This window comes from Lissotriton vulgaris, chromosome 8 (assembly GCF_964263255.1).
Source record: "Lissotriton vulgaris chromosome 8, aLisVul1.2, whole genome shotgun sequence".
NCBI classification, from domain to species: Eukaryota; Metazoa; Chordata; class Amphibia; order Caudata; family Salamandridae; genus Lissotriton; species Lissotriton vulgaris.
This window is the reverse complement of record NC_141696.1, coordinates 1,478,006,986-1,478,013,377: the sequence shown is the minus strand read 5'-3', so window position 1 is coordinate 1,478,013,377 and position 6,392 is coordinate 1,478,006,986. Positions and strand designations below refer to the sequence as shown.

Here is a 6,392-nt window from a genome sequence, read left to right as displayed (position 1 = left end):
AAAAAGACGTAAAGCAGAAGAGAGGTAAATTCATTTTACTCTCAACTTGTACATACTGGGCGTTGAATACTCTCTGCTGTAAGCTTTATTAAATGGTTGGAGAGTAATAGAGAGGGGAGAGAAGAGCAAAGGTTGCGAAGGAGGGGAAAGCAAAAAAGGAGAGGTTAGATAAGGCATAACGGCCAGAGCTGCAGACTAAGGGCCCGATTCACAGAATGAACTTAAGACTCAATCCTAAACTTACTACTATTTTGGTAGTCACAGAATGCACTTACTACTTTTGGCATTCACAGAATGAACTTACTACTTTTGGTATTCACAGAAGTTAGGATTTTGTCTTAAGTTTGTCTTAAGACAAACTTAAGACAGACTTAAGACAGACTTGAGACAAAATCCTAACTTCTGTGAATGCCAAAAGTAGTAAGTGCATTCTGTGAATACCAAAATAGTAGTAAGTTTAGGATTGAGTCTTAAGTTAATTCTGTGAATCGGGCCCATAGTCCTTATATAATGTAAGTGGTCCTCGTGTAAAGTGCTCCAATGCCTCCCGGTCGAGCTTGTGCTACATAAAACTGCAAGAAAACACAGAGCGGGGTATGAGCGATGGTGGGAGATCGGGGAAGAGGAGTTGGAATGGTTTTGGGTGATCCGCTGAGCGGACAGAGCTGCAAGAAAACACAGAGCGGGGTATGAGTGATGGTGGGAGATCCGGGAAGAGGAGTTGGAATGGTTTTGGGTGATCCGCTGAGCGGACAGAGCTGCAAGAAAACACAGAGCGGGGTAGGAGTAATGGTGGAATATTGGGGAAGAGGGGTTGGAATGGTATTGGGTGACCCGCTGAGCGGACAGAGCTGGGGGCGGAAGAGTCACAGGGAGGTCCATGTGTGGGGTAGGAGTGATGGTGGGAGATCGGGGTGGGATATTGGGGAATAAAAGTGCAAGAAAAAATACGGAGCATGGTAGGAGTGATGGTGGGAGATCGGGGAATAAAACTGCAAGAAAAAGTGGACAGAGCTGCAAAAAAAAAGACGGAGCAAAGCAAGAAAAGATGGAGCGGGGTAGAAGTGATGGTGGGAGATCGGGACTAAAACTGCAAGAAAAAACGGAGCAAGAAAAACAAGAAAAAAAACGGAGCAATAAAAAAAAGGAGCTTTTGGGGAATAAAACTGCAAGAAAAAGCAGACAGCTGCAAAAAAAGAGGTAGGGGGTAGGATGATGGTAAAGTAAGTTCATAAACAGAATAAGTAAACAAACCGAGACAGCTGTGATTTAGATGCATTCTAAACCAAGTTCTACAAACACCGGAATACAAATAGAAAACAAGACATGCAGGCACAGTGAAATGGATCAAACAAGCTCTCGGCATTGCTGTGACGGGGTCGGGGGAGGCATTCCTTTGAAGTCTGATGCGGGGGGAAAGGAGCGGCAGCTTTGAAGTGTCTGAGGCACAGACATATGGGGCCTCATTTATGAAAAGTGACGCATCGCTGCGTGAAAACAGCAGTCACTTTTCACTGTGCTCTCCCTGCGACACTAACGATGCGTCATATTTACAGTATGATGCATCATGTTGCAAGGAGTTACAGCTACGTCAGTATTTGTGACGTATCTGTAGGCGCATAAGTGACGCATTGCTGGCGTGACGCAACTCCAGCAATGTGTACTTTCACTTGGGCAAGTCCCATGTTGTTAGTGCGTGCGTCAGTCTTACGCCTGCTGTGAGGCAGGCATAAGATTTTGATGCATTTGAGTCCTAGAAGTGGCGCAGTGAAATCTCATAGATTTCACTGCGTCACTTCCATGACCCTTTCCTGCGTCGATACGCCCCCCTTGCATACATTATATCTGGCGCAGGTATACTGTGGCGCAGGGTTTTACAAAATGACGCATCTCCCTAGATGCGTCACTTTGTAAATATGGTGCATCGAGGCACATTTTTTATACTCCGCTGGTGTAAAAGTGATGCAAGGGCTCATAAATGAGCTCCATGGTGGTTTGTGACATGGCTGGGGGAGCGAGCGAGTGGGAGGGAACGAGCATATGAATGAGAAGTGAGAGAGAGGGCGCGCTGGTGAAGCCTCACGCTTGAATGGCTCAAATGCATTGGGGAGAATCTGCAATCCAAAACCTCTTGGTAGGATTTGCTAGTAGCCCTCTATATGTCTCGACAGCTGCAATGCGCAAGCGCATTGTTAGGTCGAGACCTAAAAACGGAAGTGCCATTAGCGAGAAAGGTTGTGTGCGATTGTGCGATAGAGGAGCACCCCTGGTGTCAGAGAGAAGCAAAATGCCTACAGCACCTGGTATTCCCAGGCGGTCTCCCATCCAAGTACTAACCAGACCCGACCCTGCTTAGCTTCTGAGATTGGACGAGATTGGGCACATTCAGGGTGGTATGGCCGTAGGCACGAGAGGCTGCCGGTCCAGGCCTCTTATGCAGACGCAGCCCGCATGGTGTCATCACCAGGCTACTTACAAGTACATTTGCACATTTCCCTTTCACACCTGCCCTCCCTTTCGAACTTCCTGCACAGAGCCAAGCACAGCCCTCTCTCGCACTTGCTTATTTGACACTTTGGCACCGACTGGGGCCGTTCTTCTTAAGGGGCCGGCACACGCAGCAGCAAGCACCTAGCCTTGCTTCTAAGGCACTCTGCTCGGGCCACTTCTCTACATGCCCCCGGGGGCTGCAGAGACTCCCGCTCAGCAGCTGATGCTCACCACAACTCTGGGGAGGCAACTTCTTCACCCTCAAGTACTGGCTGCTGCAAATCTACTATTGTGTTTTTTTTTTTTAAATCAAGGACAGGGACCTCATATGCAAATAATGTCTATGCCCCACCCCTCTGTGCCTGCGTGTAGAAGAGCGAGTGAGGTGAGGGTCCGAGAAGTGCCTGGGTCCAGGGCCCTTAATGTCACCGGCCCGGCTTTCTGCCTCAGCGGCCCCCTGCTCCCGGCCTGCCTCGGACAGCCTAGAGAGGGGGGCCCAGAACCGGGGCCGGCGCAGCCCGTCAGCAGCAGCAGCTTGCAGCAGCTCCCCAGCCTTAGCTGGGGGTCCTCTGTCCTGTCTTAGGGCAGTTTTCGAGGTTAAAGTTAAGGGCCATGCATATTGTAAATCCCATGCCGGTTTCTTTGTAAATAAAATGTTTTTAAAAAAGTAGAGTAGGCGAGCAGAATATATACTGTCATGATCAGACACCTTTCTGTTCAAATGGGTAGTCAGGTTCCCTGTTGCCCATTTATGCACCTTTGTATGATGGAAATGTACTAATTATCACTATTTATGAAATGTAATAGATAGTCAGGTTCCCTGTTATTTATAGGGTTTTATTATTTTTTGCACTTGACATATATATGGTAACATGTATATCTGTATATACATATGTTAAGAATTTTTTGCAATTTTCTATTTTCCGTTCCTCCGGCCATTTTTTCATCTGTGGCATTTTTTTCTCCCTCTCTTTAATTATGTTTTATCACTATGTAACTCGTCACTACACTTACTTTTATATTGTGTTAAGAACAAGAAATCATGATGAAATTACTGTTTTTAGAATTGCATTTTATATTTACCTTTAATTGAATAATATGGCTTAGTTCCTGATTTTAATACAGGTAATATATATGTGCATTTTCTTTTATCAATACAATATATATCATGAATTTTATCACTTTTTAGAATTGAAAGTATGCACTTTATATCAAGCCTCTTTGCGCACTAGGCAGGGTTGCCTTAGCTTTTTGGTCGTTAATATTGTAGCACTTTTTTTGCCCTTTTTGCACAACTTTGCTCTCCCTTCTCGTGTCCCTACAGACAAAAAGCAAGTCGGAATTATCATTACTTTTATTCTGTACGAACCTGCATGTTGGTTACCTCGTTATGATTCACTGGTTTCAACCAGTTACTACACCAATTGTAATCATGAATTGTTCCTATGATTTGTTTTGTGTAAAATACTGACACAATGATACGTACAAAACGCATTTATGCAAAGGATTGTAAATATGCTAATTTCGAAGTGCGTTTTTTTTTTCTTAATTGCTTTACCCTCAGCAACAGAACCATTTAGAAACGATTCTGTCTTCTTAATAATGGACACCCACAACGATAGTCTGTTGTCCATATAAGTTTTGTCACATGACCATCTTTGGAGGCGGGCAGCAGGCGGGGCACTAATGCACTTTAAATATCACAAAAATCAGCTACTCCCTGCATGTGAACAAGGGCTGAAAGGCCCGAAACGCGTCATGGTTGGTTGGTCCACAAAAAACTGAAAATAAACTTACCTGAAAGAAATATATATATATATATATATATATATATATATATATATATATATATATATATATATATATATATATATTCAAAAGCAAATGTCCCAAGATGAGAGGAGCACTTCAAAGCTGGTGCCGGCGGCAAGGTTCGGGACACCCTTGCAAGATACTTTTTTCAGCAAAACTGTCTCCATAAAGAAACACGCCGCACACTGCTCCGTTTATCAAGTATTTTGGTTTATTTTCTGTGGGTTTCCCACCACCTACGCGTTTCGGACATAAATCTGTCCCTGGTCACGGTACAAACATTAGTCCTTCATTACTTTTTAAGTTTTATACCTGTGGTCACCACTTGGCAATTAGGGTGCATTGTGGGCCCAGTAGTTTTGAGGAATAAAGTGACTCCAAACTGTGCGCTGCACCATGCCGGTTCCAAGCATTTCAACGACATGATTAGTTACTCGATTCTAAATGAGTGTGGTGTTTGCCAATGCGCGCACATTGGTCCTGTGGACATTATAAATGTGGTACAATTAACTCACATTATAGGCGCATTTATATACAACCAAATAAACAATTATAGGACTGACTGTCCAAAGCGAGGTGTCATGGCTAAGTGCCTACGAGTTGCATCATGTCGGTTCCTGCTTGGATCAACAGCATTCACAGAGCACAGAAAGTTAAAATATAAATTATACTTATCAAATGTCACAAACATTGAATTCATGTTGTTCATTCATCATTGTGTCAAACATTTCACTGCTGATGTCTGTTTTTGTACTCAACAGTAAACAAGGATTCTGGAATTTGCATTGGTATTCTAGTTCTGGAATTATAAGTGTACATAAAGTTCCTCATCGGCGTTAAGACCCCAAGGGTTCCTGGTTTTGAATCTTATTATCAATTTCGATTCCAACCTCCTCAAAGCAATAATTTGATCACCCCCTCTTTCATTTTCACCAATTACTGCTATTCCTGAATATTTCATGTCCTTCCAGGTTCTTCCAGGATGTGAGTTCAGGTGTTTGGCTGTTGCATAGGTTGGATCATTGTTTTGAATTGCCCTTGTGTGTTCAAGAATTCGTTTCTTGAGTGGACAGATTGTTGAGCCGATGTACTTTTTCCCGCAGAAGCACTGTATTTGATATACAACAAATTGTGACTCACACGTTATTTTGTCTTTGATAACAAATGTTCTTCCCCTGGGATCAGTTATTGATTTTAGATTTTCCCCAATCTTACATGCTTTGCAGGTCATGCACTTGCTGAATCCCAGTTGTCCTTTTTCCAGCCAGTTTTTACTTTTTGTTCTTGTGAAGTGGCTGTTTACCAGTGTGTCGCGGATTGATGGAGCTTTGCGATATGTCACCAGAGGTCTGTCGCCAATTAAACTGCCTATTTCACTGTCCTTTTTAAGAACATTCCAGTATTTGGACAGGATTTGGCGGATTTTGTAGCTTTCCTTGGAGTATGTTATTATTAGTCTAGGTTGTTCTTCCTCCATGCTGTTTGTATTCAATTTTGGTCTAGTTATCAATGTTTCCTCTCTTGTTTTGGCCCTCGCTTTTTGTTCTCCCTTCATTATGTCAGCATGTTTGTATCCACGTTTGGAGAAACGATCTTTGGTCTCTTTGAATTTGTTCTCCATCTCACTTTCATCAGAACAATTCCTTTTCATTCTTAAAAATTCCCCGTACGGGATGCTTTTCTTGAGGGAGATAGGATGAAAACTAGTTCCATGCAATACGCTGTTCGTTGACGTTGCTTTTCTATATACAGTTGTTTCAAGCTTGTTGTTCTTCACATACACTTTACTGTCCAGAAAATCTATTTCTTCCTTTTGAATGTTTGACGTGAATTGTAATCCTACTAAGTTGTCATTGAGGATTACAATGTATTCTTGCAGTTTCTTTTTTGAACCTTTCCAAAGGAGGAACAAGTCATCTATAAATCTGAGCCATATAACCACATCCGTGGTGTATGGTTCGTTTTCTTCTCTCCAAGCTATGTTTTTCTCCCACCACCCCATGGTGAGATTCGCATAGCTTGTAGAGAATGAAACACCCATGGCACATCCGCACGTTTGCCTGAATTTTTTTTTATCAAAGGTGAAAACG

At 42.9% G+C, this 6,392-nt stretch overlaps 1 pseudogene; it reads right to left on the bottom strand.

The window, feature by feature from the left end:
* Positions 1-2,288: 2,288 nt before the first annotated feature.
* LOC147698951 (5S ribosomal RNA) lies at positions 2,289-2,407 on the bottom strand (annotated as a pseudogene).
* Between the last annotated feature and the right edge of the window lie 3,985 nt (positions 2,408-6,392).